This window comes from Equus caballus, chromosome 20, assembly GCF_041296265.1.
Source record: "Equus caballus isolate H_3958 breed thoroughbred chromosome 20, TB-T2T, whole genome shotgun sequence".
Lineage (NCBI taxonomy): Eukaryota > Metazoa > Chordata > Mammalia > Perissodactyla > Equidae > Equus > Equus caballus.
The window spans coordinates 4,446,992-4,468,535 of NC_091703.1; the positions used below are offsets into that span (position 1 = coordinate 4,446,992).

At 43.0% G+C, this 21,544-nt stretch overlaps 1 long non-coding RNA gene across 1 annotated transcript; it reads left to right on the top strand.

Annotated features, from left to right (window-relative positions):
- Positions 1-9,030: 9,030 nt before the first annotated feature.
- LOC138919321 (uncharacterized) lies at positions 9,031-18,875 on the top strand. Its single transcript, XR_011429439.1, has 4 exons — positions 9,031-9,151; positions 11,127-11,220; positions 12,629-12,835; positions 18,436-18,875. It is a non-coding gene; the product is annotated as an uncharacterized lncRNA (long non-coding RNA).
- The last annotated feature ends 2,669 nt before the right edge of the window (positions 18,876-21,544 follow it).

Genomic DNA, 21,544 nt, shown 5'->3' on the forward strand with positions numbered 1-21,544 from the left:
GTATTCTGTCTTTGCTAACTCATTTTTATTTCTTTAACTATACATATTTAATTAGCCTATGAACTGTAAAAATAGTTTACCTACTAACTGAAAAAGTCACTGAGAAATTCTAACCATTCTCAATTTGAGGCTATATTTAATTTCTGTGCTCCATTTTATCACACATATACATTTATATTAATATACACATATATATTAAAAATAAACTTCATTTTATGTCTATGCCATCTCAGGGTGTTCTCTAATGTTGTCTCTGTTAGATTTCAAGCCTCAAAAAAAGGAAACCGTGTGTCTTAAATTCCTTTATAGCGGCTCTGATGACATTGATCACAATTTTCAGGCATATTCTTTTGACTCAAATTAAAAATAAGTCTGGGGGGTGGCCCCGTGGCCGAGTGGTTAAGTTCACGGGCTCCACTTCGGCGGTCAAGGGCTTCCCCGGTTCGGATCCTGGGCGTGGACATGGCATGGCTCATCAGGCCATGCCGAGGTGGTGTCCCACATGCCACAACTGGAGGGACCCACAGCTAGAATATGAAACTATGTGCTGGGGGGATTTGGGGAGAAAAGGGAGAAAAAAAAAGATTGGCAACAGTTGTTAACTCAGGTGCCAATCTTTAAAAAAAATAAAAATAAAAATAAGTCTGAATATGTGTTAAAAGAGTAACAAAACCAGGAAATCAAAGCCATCCTCTAAACCTGCTTCTATTCCATTATTCCTTATTTCAGTCAGTGACATGGGGACACAAGCCAGAAACCTAAGGATTTTTATCTTATGTCTCACTAGGTGCTTCCCACCCCTTTCATATCCCTCCACCCAACTCCTTTACACCTTCATCGCACCAAGTTGGTTCAGGAGGCCTAGTCGTCATTTCGTCCATCAGTTACTCTGACCCCTCCCGGGGCCCTCCCTGCCCTTTCCATTCTTTCTTCTGCCAGCACATACAAACATTCACATCCATGCGTGCATACACACGCACAAATACATATTTCATGTGTGTGCACACATATGCGTACACACACGTACATAAATGTACACCCCACACATGGGCACACACACAAATATAACCCCACATGCACACACACATGCACAAATAAACACCTCACATGTGCACACACACGCGCATACCCACCCACCCATTTTGTGTGATTCTGGGGGCTCCTCAATTGATTGGATTGGTCACTGCAGGCTGGATAGTGTCCCTGTGGCTTGTCTGAAAGATGCCTCAAACCTGGTTAGGGCTGATCAGAGACTGTATGGGAGATGCCCCCGGACGTGGGGAAGCAGCACCGAAGTCTCTTTTCTCTGGGCACACTGTCTGAAAGGACGGTAAAGGCCTGGAACTTCCATTGCCATGTTGCCACTGCAAGGAGAGAGCTCAACCAAGAATAAAGCTAATTCAGGAAAGAAAGCCAAAAGACAAAGGGAGAGGGAGAGGGTTGGGCTGGGAGAGATCTAATCTCTAGATTCCCCAATGAAACTGGAGCCTTGCCTTGGACTTCAAGTCATATGAACCACCACAATCCCTGCTTTGCTTAGGCTAATTTGAGTGAGAATTCCGTAATTTGCAATTGAAACTGTCCACGGAATCTACTGTCGCCCTCATGAACATCTCTCCCTTTGTTCCCAAAATAAGGCCCATGCTCCTGGGCAAGTCCTCGGTCCTTCACATCTCTTTCTTGCTTCCCTGACCGCAGTACCGACCGACCCTCAGCCCCTCCTCCTGCAGTCCAGTCACACTCAGGTACTTGCAGTTTCCTGAGTGCAGAAACGTGTTTCACCTTTAGGCTTCTGCACACTTGCTCAGTCTTTTATTCCAGAAATGCTTACTGAACACTTACTTTCTAAGCATTGCTGTCTTCCTGGGGCTTATATTCTAGGAGAGGCTGGGAGGAGACTAGAGTATAATTAAAACTAATAAGTAAGATATAAGTATGTGCAAAAACTCAATCACGGAGATACCATGTGACCCAGCAATTCCACTCTTAGGTATATACCCAAGAGAAATGAACCATGTGTCTGAGCCTTGTCTGTCTGTTCCCATCCACTGTGAGCACACGGACAGTGGGGCTGTCTGCTTTTCTTCACAGTATTTCTGCTGCTCAGTGCAGCAATTGGACAGAGTAGGGTCTCCAGAGAATGTTTGTGGGTCAAATGTACCACCCAAATGTAATGAGCTGCCCCAAGGCCATTCTCGACATGGTGACATAGCTCAGAGAAACGCGCATAAACTTCCAAGAGCATAGGCACTACAGAAGGACTTGGCTGAGGGTCTCTCGATGGCCCAAAAGAACCCTGCAGCATCTCTTTTCCCATCTCTTTTGTAAAGTCTCTCTGGCTGCTTCTCCCTCACTTTCTCGGTCACAGCATCCGGCTCCCCACCCCCCGCCCCCCACCCCCCACTCTTCCTCTGGTCTCTCTGTCTTCTTACCCCAGCTCTGGCTTACCTCTCCTCTCTACCCTCACCCCATCTCATCTTTCCTATGTGTCTGAATTAGGCCTGCTTTCTGCATCTGACATCTCCTCTCCATCTCCCACTCCAATTGGTGGAACAAATCCGGAAATCTAACTTGCCTGAGCAAAGTATCCTTTCTATTTAAAAGATGAGGAGGGAAATGACTACAAGTAACTGTGCTATAATAATTGATTTCCTTTTATTCTCGTCACATGTGAATGAACACTATTATATGGTTCTTAATTTGGGGTATGGAAAAACCTCTTTCACATCCCCCTGTGTTTGCACCTGCTGTTTCCTATTCTTGGAAAACTCTTCTCTTCCCTTCTTTCTCATATAACTGCTCATTTGTCAAGATCCCTTTCCTGGGGCCCACTCCTCAGTGAAGCGCTTCCCCAGGGCAGAACTGGAGGCAATGTAATACCAAAGGGAAATCCCGCAAATTCGGAACAAGACAGGCTTGGGTTTGAATCTCAAATTCACCTCTTATGAGCTGTGACACCTTGAGCGAGTTGCTTAAACTCACGCAGCCTTATTTTCCCATTTGTAGAGTTGAGAGGCGTCAGTGTGTGTTGGAATGCATTCCTGCCTGGCTCCACAGCAGAGGGAAGCCCCTGAGAACAATTAGGTGGTGCTGAGCTGTGGTTCCCCACAGCTATAGGGGTGGGAGCCTGGGCAGCTGGTACCTCCTGAGTTTGCCTGAGTGCTCACAGGGCTAGTCTCATTTTCCAGATGAGTGGTGATGTGAGTAAGATTGAGAAGGCCTGAAGGCATGTTGTCAGGTCCCTGGCACACAGTAGGTGCTCAATAAATGTAGGTGCTCTCCCCTCTTCTTCCATCCCACTTTTGAGCGAGGCTTTATGACAGCACCTGGAACCCCAGCTCTGCACGCAGGATGGAAGTAATGCAGAGGCTTGATATGTATCACCATTATTTATTTGCATGTCTGTCTCCCCGTCTAGAGTCTAAGATCTTCAAGCTTAGGACTGTGTTACACTCACTTCTGTAGCCCCAGGGCATAGCACAATGCCTGGTACCTAGAAGGTACTCAATAAATATTTGTGGAATGAATGGATCAATGGATGACGATTTCATGGAAGAATCACTCACTAAAATTTCCAGGCACAGACTTATGAACCTCGGGGTGAAAACGCATCATGCCTCTTGCCCAACCCTCACCACGCTCTTTAGGGGAGTCACAGCACTGCATGTTAACTCCAGGAAGGATGAGCTCGTGACAAGAGTGAGGGCGTAGGTCTGCTCTGGTTCCTGATTCTGTTCTCCGAATGTGGGGAAGAGAGAGGATGCCCACAAGTGTAAGAGAGGAAGCCGAATGCAGCAAAGGAAGCCAGGAGGGGCGAGGTTTGCCCTGGTCAGGCCCTGGCATATGGCTGTGCTCCTGAGTTACCTTCAGTCCTGCATGCAAGTCAGAGTTTCAGATGCCAGCAGATGTCTCTGAAGCATCCCTCCATGTCCTAACCTCATCCTCAAGAATTGCCCCCTGAGTCTCTCGGTGAAAATAAAACTCATCTTCCATGAAGTGTCCCCAAAAAGGTCCATGAGGAAGGAGGTGCCATTGAGAAGTGGGCACTACTCCCAGTTGAGAGGTCAAGTTTGTATGACCTTGGATGACATTGGGGCGTCCCTAAAGAGAAGGAACTTTTACTTTTTGACAGTGCCTATGGCAAGACGCTTGCAAGATTTCAGGCTTACTCAATTGTGACTGTTACTATGTCTTTAGGTTCATCCTGGGGCAGGAGTTTGACAAGTTCTTATTCCTGGAGGCTGATTTCTTAAAATGCAAAATAAGGCCAATCTCTTCAGGGCAAGTATTCTGGAAAAGATATATGAAATAGATACATGGAGGCTGAATTTAGTTCTTGGTTAAGAGATTTCATGGAAGAAAGTTCTTGACTTAGCAAGACATTTTGCAGAAGGAAAGCTAGCTCCCTCCTTGCTTGTTCCTTCTCCACACCCTTCCTCTTGCACTTGTGGGTACCACCTTTAGACGTAGAGAGGGGAGCATTATGGAGCAGCTCTCTCCTCAAAGTGGCCTCCAAGACCTGCAGTGTCTGCATCGGCTGCCAGCTGGTTAGAGAGTGGAACCTCAGAATCAGCATCTGCATTTGGACAAGATTCCCCTAGTGCCTGGAATGCATGTTTAAGTTTGAGATGCATTGATATAGTAGTTATGATGGAGATTTTCTAATATATGCCAAATACTATAGGTGAAAAAGTCCTGGCTCTGATTCTGATCCCAAATCCTGCAACATATCGACTGTGTAACTGGAGTAAGTTACTCTGAGTCCCTTTGAGCCTTGGAATCCTCATTTCTAAAATGTGCACAGAAGAAGTATCTGTTCTATAGGGTTGTTGATCGGATAAAATAAGGAATGGATGTCAAAATTTTGGCACCCAGTGTTTGGTAATAGTAGCTATGGAGATGATGATCATTCCCCTTTGTCCTCCTTCACCTCCTGGCACCTAGGATTCAGGCCAGTGCTCTTAGTAGGGTGGATTTAAGAGCTCTAGCCCAAACTTTTGGTGCTCAGAACAGGTAGCACTAAGCAGTTCTTCTGATTGATTTTGTGTTTCAAATGCCTCACTCAGATGTTGACAGCAATGGGTACAATGGCGCAACATTCTGCTTTTATTTCATTAGATATTTTTATTAATGTTATTATTTCTATGCTATTGAGGGAATTAATGAGTTTTCAACTTGTAAATGCAACAAATTCTAAAATTTCAGTCTTTAAAAGTTATGGTTGTAAGTTTTAGGCACTCCGAATTAGTGTCCTCTGGAGCAAGAGCTTGTCCCTCCTGCTCTAGGTACCTGGGTATGAGGCCACAGAACCATGAAGGCTATGTTTAGTGGTAGCATGGAGTCGGTGTGGCAGGGCCGCAGGGTTCAACTGGCAGTGTCCACTGGGGCAAAGCAGGTGTTGGAAAGATCCTGGTCTGGCAGCAGAACTGGGCACCCATGGGGTGAGGCTGCACGTGGCAGGGAGGGATTGGAGCACCTTAGCCCAGGGACATGCTTGGTTCATCTACGAATCTCTTGTGGTTCATTTTATAGTCTGCAGTCTGTCTTAATGGATCTCTTTTCCTTGAAGAGGATTTCCCATCTTTTCTGCTAACATCTTCAAAGTCTTTAGCACATAACTTCACTTAATGGTAAGCTAACTGCTTTGTCACTAAGCCCTTGATGCTTATCAATACGGCTCTATTTTCCCAATGCGTAGTCCCAACCCAGGCCCCTTGTGAGGGAACTCAATAAAAATACATGTTGGACAGATGCTTGTATCATCATTGCTGGTTTAACGGTCAGGGCGGATGTGGAGAAGGGAACGATGTCAAGAAATGTGAATATGACGAGGATATTTAATGAAGGAGGCAGGAAATCAAGGAACATGGGCGAATAGACAGGGATTGTTTCTTTTTTCATAACAATCTTTGTGTTTAGCTTGGAAGTAAAGAATTCTAAGGCTACTCCATGAATTGTCATTGTGGTAGCCACTCAATTATTCTTGGACAAAGCCAACTGTCCCAAATCTTGGATAACTATCAGAAATAATATCTGAAAGGTCAAAACGCAATCTTTTTGTGTTTTTGAACATCATAGTTGGCTTTGTTGTAGCCAGTCAGACCACACTAACACTGTCCTGGGGTGCTGCCACTCAGCCAAGTGACAGCTTCTAGCTCCAGTGAGCCCTGTGAGCTGATAACTGTCTGCTGGGGAATGTTCCCCCACCTTCTTACCAGTTCAGTTCATCTTAAACTGTCATTATTGCATCTGTGGGCTACCTTACAGATTGTCTTCACTGTCTACAGATGCTCTGGGAGCCTGATGCAATTTTCCAGAAAATTCAATTCATAAAATGCCTTCGCTTTTCCCTCAATGATTTGAATATTTCAACTGAGCATGCTCTCTTTGGTCAAATTTGTGTTGTGGTTGCCTCAATTCTCCATTTCTCCGGTTGTCTGTCAAAAGAGACTTACCGCTTCTTATAAATGGGGCCAAGCATCCACACAGAGCAACTCACCAGAAAATCTCCCAGGGCTTGCCTTGGTCTGCATGTGTCCTAATATAAGAGCGCCACCAGTCTAAGTTGAAGAACAATTATCCAGATTTGGGGCTCAAATTAATGTCCAGCTTTACACTTGTTTTTTTATGGAGAGTAGTTGCTGACTGAGATAGAGGGAATTTGAAAAAATGGCCAGCAGAGAACAATAGCAATAGTCACTAGTACTGATTGAGCACATACTATACGTTAGGTGTGTGAAATAGTTTTCACTTAAACCTTTTGGCAACCTAAGGTTGGCAGCATGGAAGTTTGAGAATTTAAGTTCCTGCTCAGGGTTTCATAACTAGAGAGTAACAGAATCTGCATTCCAGTCTAAGTCCATTGCATGCTAAGCTTCTGGTATGTGTGTCTTACCCATCAGTGAGGGGCAATACGTTTATTACTAGCAAACGTGATGCTGAAAACAGGAACAACAGGAAAAGTGCAGGTCCTGAATATGTATTCCTTTTCACACTGGAAAGAAAGATGGAGAGAAACTGGCATGCCTTTTATCTCATGTTGACCCATCCACTGGCCTCCAGAATTCCTGCTCTTCTTGGTTCCCTGTTTCTCTTTGTCTCTTTCTAGAAGAGCACAAACTCCCCTAGGACCCTCATTGAAAATTCGCAAACTTTCCACAAGTTTCAGTAACTAGCTGTGGCTTCTTTGTTAGTGCTCCTGGGCAGCTGCATCCTGGAGAGCTTTAGAAGGCCCCAAGTTCTGCCAGCAGACTGAAGAAGGGAACCTCACTGGAGACAAAGGGGCAAAGTCACAGGTTTGGCGGCAGAGGGAAAGAAATGGTGTGTGACCAGGGCGTAAGTCGTCTGTGTTGGCTCTGGATGACAGTATGCTCTTGCTCCAAGGACCTTAATTGGCTGATAGAGTGATTGCTTTGGCCAAGGGTCCAATTAATACCCAACATTTGAGGATTGGTTTTCCAACCCCAGTTGGATGAGTTTCTTGGCAAAAAAGGGTAACTGCTGTAAATTCAATTCATTTCCTTAACTCTGCACCCACTCTATAATGTAAGGATATCACTCTGTCTGGTTAATTCCAGACAAGGCTCTGTGAGCAGATGGGGAATTTGAATTTTCAAATTTGACCAAAAAAAAGCATAAGTGAGTGTGAGTTTTATGCAGTTACCTTGATACTCCATCTTGTGGAAAATATACTAAGTCCCAATATAGTAGAAGGCAGGATTGCAAAATGAAAGAGAGCTCTTAGTCTAGCGAGAGATGCTTGCTGAGAACGCTCTGATCGGTAGTCTGCTCTGACTGGCTATGGATTCATTGAAATCCACACAAAGTCACTCAGCCCCCTTGTGTTGAAAGTAGTCTAAGACTGCAGTGCAGTGGTCATAGCCAGGGGGTGGTACTGCACACTCTAAAACTGTGGGAACAGCATGGACTTGGAGCCACAGGTTCAGATCATGACTCAGAAATCTACTTGGTTGCGTGCACTTGATTAAATTGCTTAATCTAATTCAGAAAACGGGGGTGATAATACTGTCCTTTTAGCTTTGTTGCAAGGATTACATTAAAGAATATACATGAAAAGGGGCTGGCCCAGTGGCGCAGCAGTTAAGTTTGCACGTTTGCTTTGGTGGCCAGGGGTTCGCCAGTTCGGATCCTGGGTGCGGAGCTACACACTGCTTATCAAGCCACGCTGTGGCGGGCGTCCCACATATAAAGTAGAGGAAGATGGGCGTAGACGTTAGCTCAGGGCCAGTCTTCCTCAGCAAAAAGAGGAGGATTGGTGGCAAATGTTAGCTCAGGGCTAATCTTCTTTAAAAAAAAAATATATATATATATATATATATATATATATATATATATATGTAAAAGGATAAGGGTGTTCAATTAATGTTAGCTTCCTTCCCTTAATACCAGCGGTGGCGGCAGCTGCTCAGTCTGACTCTTTTTGCGCATTGATGCCGTATGCTGTCTTGGAGAACCACATACAGTGTAATGCTTGGTTTCCAAAAAGCAGCTACGTGATAGCAAGTTCCTAGTAAAACAAGCTTTTGAGATACGGTTGCTCCTACTCCCTATTCAGCATCCTAGCAGACAAGCTGTCTTAAAGCCTGAGTTTCAATGTTTTTACTCACCCCCGACAATCTGCAGGCTGCCCACTCATTACTGCTTCTCTTTATAAGGATTTGCCTTGACCTTTTTTTCATTTTCTTTTGTTTACCAGATGGAATTAAGTCTGTTTGTCAAAACATCTTCCCCCTCTATTTACTTTGACCTGATTTTGAAAGCAGCAAGTCACTTGATTCAGGCTGCTGGGAAGACACTAAACCAGATGTTGAAGTGACTGGGATTTCTATAAGACATTCTTCTTTTCTCTGATGAGACGTGTGATGCATGAAGTAGGAGCGCCTGGCAGGAAGCCACATGCCTCTATTGCAGCACACGTGCTCACTCACGTCATTGACCTCAAGCTTCCCATTTTCATCCAGAGGGCCAGCTACTTCAGCTTCTGCCTGCTAATCATTCTTTTGTGTGTTACCCAGACTACTGGGCTTCCCTTGGCTGTGTCTGCGGGGGGGTAATTCAGTAGCCAAAGGCAGACACTCCAGATTACAAGGGGTCCACGGAGCGCTGGAGTTTGTCAAATCGTCTGGTCCAGGTCTGTGTCATTTTGTTTTTGAAAAGAAAGAAAACTCATTCAAGACTCATTGCTTTTATTCTTGACTTCTTAAAGGATGATGAAGACAGAGAGCAGGATGTTCTTCAAGAGTTGTTAGCAAACCTGGCCTTGCCTTAGGATGGGTACCCCCTACTTGTCAAGTTTTGTCAGTCAGTGTCCACCTCTATAAGTGGTGAGCCCTTCAGTTTTCACTTCCTCCTCCGTTCGTTGGCCCCTTAGCTAGAGCAAACAGTGGCTCCTAAGGGAGCAAAAGGAGCTTTTTACTCTGCTTCCCAGATGTCAGTCTTTGGAAAATGGAGCCAAATGGAATGAAAGGCACTTATTTATGTGTTTATTCATTGAACCAACAATTATTTATTGAGCATCTATTAGGTGCCAGGCACTGTGGTGAGCACTGAGGAGAGAGGGTGAATAAGGCACAGTGCTTTGTACTCAAGCAGATTGAGATTGGTGGCGGCATTGGGAGGGTCAGACAAACACAGAGCCGTTATGATAATACTTGTAATGTGGTGTGTCAGGGTAAGCACTGGGGGCCATAAGAAGCTCTTTGGGAGTCGAGGGAACTTTCCGTCAGGGAGCAGTGCTTCTGTGTAGACCCGAAGGATGAGAGGGAGCTGGCCATTTATGGGGTGCACGGGTGGAAATGTGCACAGTGCAGGAAGGTCTACAGGTGAGAACTCTGGGCAGAAAAGAGGAAGGTGAGCCCTACAGGGTGGTGGACGCTGAGGAGCCTGGGAGATTCTTGGGGCGTCTGTGGAGGCTGACTTGGGGCTGCCAGGGACCCTGCTTGGTGAGGGTAACTGACCTCAGGTTTGAGCACTGGGCTTTGGAGTCGCCATTTCTAGCATCAGCAGAGTTGCCTTTCGCTTTCAATATCCCCAACCTTCAGCAGTGTCTGCAGCAGTGAGATGTTCTAGACTAGTCTTGTTGATGGTGTGCACGAGGCCCTGAAAGTATGGTCAAGGACAGACCTAGGGTCTCCCTGTCAGACCAGAGTGATGGAGACAGCACAGCTTCCAGCAGACCAGACATCTCTGGGGTCATTGCAGTACTTTTAAGAAATGCAGCCTGATTTTATTACCACGGTCTGGGAATCCAGGTCTCACAGATATGGTGGTGCCATCCCAGAGCCAGAATCTCTCTTTAAGTTTGGGTAAGTAGGGTGTGGGCTCGTTTACCTGATGCTTCTAGACTTTCTTGCTTAACCACATACCACTGACACTTTTCACTTTCAACCAATTTTCAAAATCAGGTTGCCCAAATGTCTCAATTTACCTGGAGTTGAGGGAGTTCTCCAGATGCTGGACTTCCAGTGTCCAAGAAACCAAGAAACCAAGAAAGCTCTGGGTGAAATGAAATGAATTAGTTCAAGAGTGCTGACCCTGTCCCAAGCATTTCCATGTTATATGATCATGTTTATTCTTTAAAGCAATGCTTTCAGATAGATACTATTATTTCAATTTTGAAGGATTTATAAATAAGAGATTCCTAAGGCCATTTATCCAATAAGTGATAGAGCCTGGATTTAAGTTAGGTTGCTTATTAGTACATAATAAATTACCTCTGAACTTGCTGGCTTAAATCAACAATAAAAGGTTATTAATTCATAGTTTCTGTGAATCAGGAATTCAGGAACATTTTAGCTGGTGGTTCTGGCTCAGGATCTCTCATGAGGTTGCAGCCCAGATGTCAGTTGGGGCTGCATGATCTGAGAACTTGACTGGGGCTGGAGGATTACTGCCAAGATGGATCCCTCACACAGCTGTTGGCAGGAGACCTCAGTTCCTCTCCACATGACCTGTCCGTGGGGCTGCTTGAGTGTCCCAACATGGTGGCTGGTTTCCCTCAGAGTGAGGGATCCAAAAGAGAGCAAGGAAGAAGCTACAGTGTCCTTTATTATCTAGGCTTAGGAATCCTGTATTGGCATTTCTGGAATATCCTATTTGTTATACAGGTCAGCCCTCCTCGGTATGGCAGGGGGCTACGCAGAGTGCTAATACAGGAGGCAAGGATCGCTGGCGGCATCCTAGAGGCTGGCTACCGTGTCAGTAAGTGTTTCACAGTTCCACAGCTACCTTTAGGACTCCTCTAAGGTGGGCCTTTGAGGGTGGTCTGCAAGATGAGACGTTGAAAATGTCTACATATGAGCACATATATGAATATTCATTATATATGTAAATTGTGTTATTTATGTACTTGAATGAGTGTACTTTCAAGATTATCACCATATTTGGTAGGCTATATATTTATCCTAGTGATGTTTCCATTACACCAAATATTTTTGTTTTGAATATTTATTACAGATGATCATTTATTCCTGATTTTCTAAATTTTATAGTATGAACATATGTATTACTGTAATACTGTAATTAGAAGAAAGTAATTTTTAAAAACACTTTTTATGTATACATGTTAACACATTGTATAATGGATACTGCTTAGAATTCTTTTTGGAGCCTCATGGAAAAGCAGTCTGTCTGTTGAGATGTTTCAGAAGGCAAAATATATACTGTTACTAATAAACACAATTATATATAGAGTTACGCATTCCATTGTATGTACAAACATGTATACCATTACCTGGAATTTGAATCAGGGGAAGGGTGGGGAAGGCAGGGAGGTCGAGAAAGCAGGGATGGGAACAAGACCTTGTACAGCAGATAAATAGGAAACACGCAGAGCGAATTTTACCTACTCCCAGCACAGTGTTGCTGAGCGGTCTGTGATAATTTAAAGGTGCTGGAAAGCCACACTTTCTGAACTTTAGTTACTTCATTTGAAAACAGAGGAAGATAATGATACCTATGTTCTCAATGCCATAGAGCTATTGTAAAGAACAAAAATCAGAAACTGTATGCGAAAATGCATGAAGGATCGTTAAGTCCTAGACCAGAGGAAGGTGCTACCGTCACCATCATTATAGCTGTTATCTCTGGAAGTGTACCAAGACCTCCTACGGGGCAGGACTGACACTCCCAGAACCATGCACGACTTCTGCTTTGCAGCCCCTGGGAGCCCTTCTTTGAGCAGCATTAGCCACCCGTCTTGCTCCAGTTGTCAGACACGTTAGCCACTGTTTTCTTTAGCTCTGCTTCCATGTGCTACAGGGAAGTGCATGGTTCTCTGGGTGGAAACAAGGCTGTTGGCAGGGCTCTTTACTTATGCCTGCTTGCTTATGCCTGGATATACAAGGTCAGGTGGGGCTAGGTGTGCACGAGGCCTGCCACATGGTGCTGGTGTGTACCCAGGGCTGGCATCAGGCCACCAAGGCTTCTAAGGAAGCAAGTACAGATGGTCCCCAAAGCAGCAAATGGAACATGCATCTAACCCTGTAATGCTGTTTTCACATTCCTTGTCACGCTACTAAGGCCAAAAACAGGAGGAGAATTGGGTTTCTTTGACAAACATTTCTTTTTTCTTCCTTTTCTTATAAAATTATCCCCAACCTGTCCTAAGAGTCTGGCAGCCATTCATGTGTCAACAACAGGCAGCTTTACGGGGATGGCAGGAGCAAATTCCCTGCTAAGACCTTCAGCTCTGTGCAGAACATGAGTTGCTGCTTAATGAAGCCCAGCTGAGAGCTTCCAGGCGCCTTCTGAACACTCCCAAACGGCATCTCTCTATACCAGATTTATCCTCTCTGGGCCAAAGAGTGGTGTGCTGGTAAGTGTTGTTAAACACTTGTTTGTTTGTTGTTGGTTGTTTAACAACTGATTCTCCAAAGGGGAAAAAAAGCACTCTGAATTGTAGCGTTTGCCAATTTCCACAGTGCAAATAGCTTTACCCTGGCTAATACCAACCTACTGACACGGTATCACCGGATTCAGAGTTGGGAAGAGATGTGAGCATGTGTGAGTGGGCTCCAGTACACCACTGGACCCACGTTTATGGACCAAGTGCATCCTTTTCACATTTACTTGGGGGAAAAATGAATATCTCAAAATCCACATGTGCAAAATTGAATTAATGACCTCTCTCTGCCCCACGCTCAACCTGTCCTCTTCCGGGGTTTCCTATCTGAGTGTACGGCACCGCAGTGCAACTGGTTTTGTAAGCCAGACCCCAGACACCAATAGTCGTCCTTTACGTCTGCCTTCTTCCTCACCACCACAGACAAGCCATCACCAAGTTCTGCTAATTTTACTTCCTAAGTGTTCACAATCTGTCCACTTCCCTCTAGACTAGGTCATTGTTATTAATCACCCGGATTATTGCCAAAGGCTTCTAAGTGGTCTCCCTCTATCTTCTCTTGCACACACACACTCAACCCATTTTCCTAGCATTGACCAGAGAGATCTCTGAAAAGTGCAGATCTGAGAACACCATTCTTTTGCTTGAGCCCGTCAATGGCCTCCCACGGCCCAGGATAATAAAATCCTTCGAGTAGCCTGAAAGAACACAGGTGACTCCTGTCTGCCTCTTTAGCCTAATCCTGTGCTGCTCTGGCCCTGTGCCCCTTGCTCCTTCTGCCTCAGCCACACTGGCTGTCTTTCAGTTCCTCAAACATGCCAAGCCCTTTACCAATTCAGGCTGTCGTACAGAGTGTTCTCTTTGCCTGGAATTACTTGGTCTGACAAAGTCTTTATTCTTCAATCTCAGCTAAGGTTTTTCAGAAAGGCCATCTCTAATCTCCCAATTTGAAAAGAGCCCTCTATTTTTATCTTCTATAACATACTGTTCTGGGTTTATACTCCCAACAGCAGTGTGTGAAAGTCCCAGTTGCTTCATATCCAAGCTAACACTTGGTATTATCAAACTTCAAAATTGTTGACAACCTGGTGTAGTGGTATCTCATTGAGATTTTTGCATTTTCTTGGTTACTAATAAATTTGGGCATTTAAAAATATGTTTATTGCCCATGTGGACTTTCTTTTGTGTGCAATGTCTATTCAAATTGGTTGCTCATTTTTCTATTGAGTTGTCATTAATTATTAGTAGGAGCACTTTACATGTAATGAATACTAGAGTTCATGGGCTACATGTTTTGCGAGTATTTTCTTTCATTCTTTGCCCTGTTTTCTCACTCTTTTCAAGATGTCTTTTGACAAAAATAAATTTTTAAATTTAATGTTATCAAATATTTTATCTTTTCTTTTAATTGCTAGTACTTTTTGTATTCTGTAGAATTTCTGCTTGTAAGGGTCTGTTGAGCTAAACTCTCAGATTTTGATTTTCTGAAAGGGTAATTATTTTTTTCTTCATTCTTGAAAAAATAATTTAACCAGGTATAGAATTTTAGGATGATAGTAATTTCCTTTCAGTATTTGGAAAAAAGTTCCACTCCTTTTTGTCTTTCATTATTGTAATGAGAAGTCAATCTTCAATATAATTTCTTCCTTTGAAGGTTTCCATCTTTTCTCTCTGGCTTACATTTAAAATCTCTTTGTCTTTGATGCTTTGCAGTTTTATTACGATGTGTCTATCTTTGGATTTCTTTTTATTTATCCCATAAAGAATTGATTGGGCTTCCTTAATCTGAGGGTTTCAGTCTTTCAACAAGTCTGGAAATTTTTCATTCATTATCTTTTGAATATTACCTCTTCTTCATTCTCTCTCTTATTTCCTATTAAACTCTAATTAAATGTAAATTACATCTTTTAATTCTCTGTTCCATCTCTTTGTGTCTCTGGGTTGCATTTTGAATAATTTCTTCATATCTGTCTTTCAGTTTAGTAATTTTTTATTTGATTGTGCTTAATCTGCTGTTTAACATGTCTAACGAATTTTTAAACTTAGTTATTATGATTTTCATTTCTAGAAGTTCTGCTTTACAAATTTGATTCTCTTTACAAATGCGTTCTTGGTCTTTTTAAAAACTTTAGAAGAATAAAATATTTATTAAAAGATTAAAATATATATTTTATATTCTGTTTGAAAATTTCTATATTTAAAATCTTTACCTGACCCATTCTGATATCTGTCTATCTGACACAGAGATGTGCCACCTATATTGCTCTTCAGAGAAGGGTTGTTGCCTAGCTGTTGCTGTCCAGCTGTGGGGAGAAATGAGGTCAGCAGGCAGGTCCATCTGCAAACGGAAGCCTTGCCCACGGCCCTGCCCTCCCCAGAGTAGTCTGTATCTGAAGACTGAGTGAGGATGTCAAAGTCTGGCCCTTTGGGCCTCATGTAGGAAACTCTGCTAGATAATATTCTCACTCGTGCTCTCTGCTGGGTTGGACAAGCTTTTGTCAGAGCTACACTGCAGTTCAACTTCTCCTTCTACTTAATCTTGCTTTCTCTCATTCCCTTTCACAGTTGCTGATCCTAATAAATATCTTGTATCCCAAGTTCTGGTCTGATGGCTGCTTTCATAAAACCCAGTCTGTGATGCACGTGTGTGAGCATGTGGATGTGGATGCGTGTGTCTGCTGCTTCTTACTCATGGTACCTTGTTTTCTTCTGTGTTTATGTTTCTTAAAACTTTATCTGTTGGAATTCTTTGAGACTTGTGTTGAGTTGGGTTCTTTTTGAGATTACATGAGATTTCTTCCATCAGTTGCCAGGGAGAATGACCAAATTGGGACCAGTTTAAGTTAAATTGTCTGTGTGTTTTTTCAAGCTATAAATGTGATGTGTATTGTCTGCAAACCCTTGTGACTGGGGATTGTAGTTATGAATTCTCAAAATAGGCATGTTCCTTACTTTCCCTTTCTATGCTGGGTTTGTTTCCCATTTACCCTTATACTAAGGCTACAGGCATTATAGTCCCCATCTTGATGTAGTATTTTCCCACCTTGGGTGGGCTGAAGGCTTAATTTCCTGTTTCTCATGCCACTATGTCACTCTCCAGTGGAAACGAAAGGTCATCAGAGTTCAGTGCATAGTTTCATGGTGAAGGCTGGTTTGGATCTTGCTTACTTTCCATGGTGCTCAGGCTCACTGTTTCACTTTGAAACTGGAAACTCATGGTTCCAACTTTCAAAATAAGATAGACTCCTCACTTTATTCCCAGCATGCTGATTTATTAAATTGTTATTTTCTTTTGTTTCATATTTATCCTGACTTCATTTATTTTTCTTTTTCTGAAGGAAAGGGCTGGGTCATTTAGGGTTTCTGGTCCACCGTACTGTTGGAGATAAATATCTGGAGTGATGTTAAGTAGACCTTACATAAGAGCACTCCCTCTGGGGCCAATGGGACTCCAGCAGAGAGAGTCTGCGTTGACTGGATCATCAGAAATGAGGGAAGTCATAAGTGGCTAAACAGAGGAAGTAGCAAGCTGTTTGTGAGAGACTTACAATTATGAGAAATGTCTCTGAAGAACCCACAAATGCACTCTGAGAAAAATAGTTTTGAGTGTTCTCAAAGCCCAGAGGTATTACTAGAAGATGAAGGCACCTCCTATCAAATACAACCAGTCTCGACCCTGCTTTCCCTCTTCCCTTCTACTTCATCCCTGGACGGCCAGAGGAAGATTTGCAAGGAGGGAGCAGAAGCAGAAGCATTAAGCATAGGAACAGAGAAAAGAGACCCCTCACCCCAAGGCCTCCAGGACAAAGCTGGGAGAGGGGAGAAGCTTTAAATTTAAATGGAAACCAATAATTTATGGTGGAACTCATCTGTGTTGTCACATGATTTCCTCTAGCAGCATAGCCAGCTTGGATGTAGGGCAGGAAGGGGACAGATGAATGGTCCCCGTGTAGAGTAGACTACACCTTTCTAGTGTTCAGAATTCTTAGTCTCTTGCGTAGAATCTCTTTCTCTCTGTGTAAGGAAAACACTCCTGTATTTCTCCTTTACTCTCACAATACTACAACATTACTACTGACACTTCACTTCTGACACCAAATGTGTGGATTTTCCACACATCATGCAATTCTCTGACACCAGCTGGGTGTCCTATAATTTAACTCAATTCTGACACCATCCACCTGGAGTTAATGTCAGATCACACAGGTGGTTAAGGGCTCAGTCCCACAGGACTGCCCCACCCCCTGCATTTCAGGTGCCAATCGCAAGTCCCCTGCACGTCTGACCAACTGGCTATAAATTGGGGTTCCCACAACCCCCTCCTTGAGTTTAATAATTTGCTAGAATGGCTTACAAAACTCAGGCAAACACTTAATTATGTTTACTGGTTTATTATAAAAGGATGTTATAAAGGATACAGATGAACATCCTGATGGAAGACATGTGTAGGGCAAGGTGTGTGGGAAGGAGCGTGGAGCTTTCATGTCCTCTCCAGGGGTGCCACCCTCCCAGTACCTCCACGTGTTCAGCAACCAAGAAGCTCTCAGAAACCTGTACTTCCTGGATTTTTATGGAGGTTTCATTATGTGGACATGATCAATCATTAACTCAGTCTCCAGCCCCTCTGCCCTTCTCAAAGGATGAGGAGTGGGGTTGAGAGTTCCAAGCTTCTATCATGGTTGGTCTTTCTGGTGACCAGTCCCATCCTGAAGCCATCCAGGAGCCCACCAAGAGTTGTTTCTTTAGAACAAGAGATACTCCTATCACCTAGGAAATTCCAAGGGATTTAGAAGCTGTCAGGAACCAGGTGCAGAGACCAACGTATATATGGTCTCTTATTTCACAGTCCCCCTTCTCTCTGTCCCTACACAATTTCCCTATTTTGAGACTCATTTTTCTTGATTTAAGTTTTAATTCAATAAGATATTTGTTGTTCTCCATTACGTTGCCATCCTGTGACTTGATTGAGCATGTTTCTCGGTCTTTATATATATATTCATAACACTTCTTAGAATGGGCTAATTCTGGTGATGAAAACACTGTCCCGGTCAGTAATCATTTCTGCTGATTTCATCCTCAAAGATTAGGAATCTTAGAATTTGGGGAACATCTCGCTATAACCTTCTATATGTTGACTGCAGGTGCAAGGAAATAAAAAGGGTAAATAAAGTGTTCGATGGTGGTGCTACAGCAAACTTTTGTGTACATCAGAATCACGTCGGGCACCAGTGGATATGGGAGCACACAGACTGCCAGACCCTGCTTTTAGAGTTTCTTACGCAGCTGGTCTGGGACAGAGCCAGAGAATTTGGATTTCTCCCAAGTTCTCAGGTGGTGCTGTTAGTCTAGGGACCATACTTAGATACTTAGAGAACCACTATGCTGAAATAATGAGACAGGTGAGAACAAAGTTTCACCACAATAATCAAGCAGTATTCATCTTTAATCTAAACAATGCACTCGAAGTCAAGTTTAAAAGGAACTCTATCCAAAGGCGGTCATTTTTCTGGGTTCCTGAATTTCTTTAGAAATGTTCTGCTCATTAATTTCCATGTTGCGCTTCTTTGATCAAGTCTGCAGGTACAGGAAGATGGAGGAGACAAGAGGAGCTGGGACCCAAGAGGGGTGAAGGATGCCATCAGAACTGAGCCGTCTCAGCCTCCTAGGCACAAATGTAAAGAATGGCCAACGGGCTTTTGCTGGCATCTCCATGTCAATATTATGGATTTTAATTGTTGACGAGAAAGAAATGTGACAATGTTTCAGTAATCCGAATCAACCAAAGTCTTTAGACTTAAATAAATCAGATGAGATCTTACTTAGAACAAGAGCTAAAAAATGAACTTGTACCAGATGTACAAGAAAGATAAGACATGTTAGATAAGCACCATTTTGATGTTGATAATAAAATGATTAAGGTCACGAAAAAATCAAAGCACACATATTTCCAAAGCCAACGATCCAGAGAATTTCTGAAACAATGGGCCATGCACAGCTGTTACAAGGGCCCTAGGTAAGTGACTTGGCTACAATTTCCGTGGAAGCTGCCTAAATCTTATCTTTGGTCTCAAAACTCATATCTGCCATCACAGCTAGTCTAAAAAGGTAACCCTAGCTTGCTTGGTTAAATGAGTGAAATTCGTACTCTAGAAAGAAATTAGGATACCAATAAGAATAAAAATAGAGAAGCAAATTTAAAACCGTGGAATCAAGTCTTTAGTAAACTAGTTTGGGTGTAAGTGTACTGATCCATTTTGTAGTCAATGTATTGTGTCCATTTTTGTGTGCCTAAAGCATTGAAAAGACTTAAACCCATTAAATCTTTGGAAGAGTCTGATTAATTTTTTATATCAATCATTTATTTAAATATTTAAAGGAGTCATTTGTTATATTCATAACTTTATATTTAATAGTTATTTAATAATTTAGCTTTTATTTAATAGTTAAATTTTTGAAAGTAGTATGTAAAATATTTAGAGAAGTGTTAAGTGTTTAAAGAATACTTGATGGACAATAAAAAAGTACAAACAATGGTGAGCATATTTTCCTCTCCACACAAAAAAGCCTCTCAGATATTGAAGATTTTTCAGCATCAAATGGATTGGCAAGTTGAGGAGTCAACTAATGCCTTTTATAGAGAAAAGGGTATTATTTGTTGAATATAGAGTATAGTGTGCTCTCTATGTAATCAGGAGATTCCTTTCTCTATTCGCAGATTTTTGTCGCTGTGATTACTTTACAGGTTCCGCCCGTCTATACTTGCCACATAGCTCACTGCTGAAGCTGTAATTCTTTTCTTTTTGCAAAAAGGGCATCGTTAGTTATTATCTGTGATCATTTTTCAGTTCCGTGAGATAATAAATGAACCACACAGTCCCTGTAATCTTGCAGAGGCTTTTGGCCAGGAAGATGCTCCTTGGCCATGTGCCAATAATAATGGCTATAGGGACAACGTTTAGTTAGTCCAAAACAAGCAACTTGAAAGTTTCCATTTAATTTCTGCTCAATTATTCAGAATTGGCTCAACTTTAGTCACAGGATGAAGTTTACGAAGAGGAATTTCCAAGGAAAAACCGAGATCCTAGGAGTTTACAGTGTGAAAACTGAAAACGAAAAAAAAAATCTATCCTAAACAGCTTTTACTAATCGTTGATAATTATTTTAACTATTTCATATAGTCTCCTACCTTATCAACCTGTATCAAACCACTGAACTCACATGGTCATTCCGGGAAGCCAGTTGGCAGGCAGACGTGGTAATGGCTGGTTCATAGCTTGGTGAGAAAACCAACAGATAGCTGGGAAGTTTCTTCTATGTTTTATTTTCTTCTTTCTCCTCTCCCTCTTTTTCTTCCCTCTTGCCTTTCCCTCCCTTTGCCCACTTTCTTTTTTGGCTATTGAAGATTTATTGCCTTTCAGTACTTACAGATGATGTTTTCATAGGCTCTAATGAGGTCCCAGCAGTTTTTAACAATAACAGGACATTACCATTCCTAAGATATATTATGTGTTTTCCTTCATCTTTCTCCCTTGAATGAAATGCTTAGAAGTATGCTAACCCCCAATTCCCTTTCCTTTACTATGACAAATGGTCCAGTTACTTAATAGGGCTAAATACTTTGCTATGACTTAAAATACTCATTTGAATAAAATCTTAAAAAGAAGAGCATTTGTGTGCTTTTAATGTACTTTCTGGTAGAGGACCTGAACACCAGTCGAACACCTGTTTACTAATGGCCTTGGAAGTCCTCTCTAACGCCATCTGCGCTAGTTATGCATCCTGATGGCGATTTTTGCCACATTTCCTGATCCTCTTGGAAAGCAGGTTGGAGCCAATGCTCCCACGTCCCTTGGGTTCTGATTCCGGCTCCAACCCCACTCGAGTCTGCCACCAACCAGGGGACTCGCTCCCTTTGCAGAGCTGGCTGGAAAGGTCAGACGTCCCCTAGGTGCGGCCCAAGACCATGGATGTATTTTTTTAAAAGGAAAAACATGGTGATGAGCAAGCGCCCCAGCATTGCCTAACTTAGCCTGGGCTCTCCCAGCGCTTGTTCTTCTGTGTGACAGGGCCCGAGCCAAGTCTAGAGGTATTTTTTCTCTTTAAAGGTCAGACAGATTAAAAGTAAGCAACAAAGGAAGGAACCAAGCTGTGTCCCATGATGTAACACAGGGACTTCAACAAACTCAGGCGTTCTCCTTTGTGGAGTCAAGCTCAGGGAATGCCTGTTGGCCAGAAGGGGCTTTGAGGCGGGAGGCTCGAAACCACCTGTGTTCCTGCGTTCTATTTTGGTTCTGGGAGAGCTTGGGGTCAGTGGCTTTCACTGTGCCCTGAAATTGGCATGTTATGAACAGCTGGGTTGGGTCTCTGATCCAACAAAGCAGCCAGCTTGAAAAATCATTCTGGGAAAAGCACTGAATCATTTGTTCCGGGCACAGAAAGTCACTGTGCCTCGAGAAGCAGGCCGTCAGCAGAGTCCCTCAGACGAGCACCCTCATATCTGCTGTCCAGTGGGGAGGGCTCTCCCTTCATTCTGGGCTCTCATTCTTTCCGCCTGTCACTTCACTACTCATATTATTTAGGGCTTGGTTTCTCCTAATAGGCTCTCTTTGTTGGCTATCTGCAGACAGCTTTGTGAGAGCCTTCCCTTTCCGGGTTCCTGTGGGAGAGAAATCATGGAGCTAT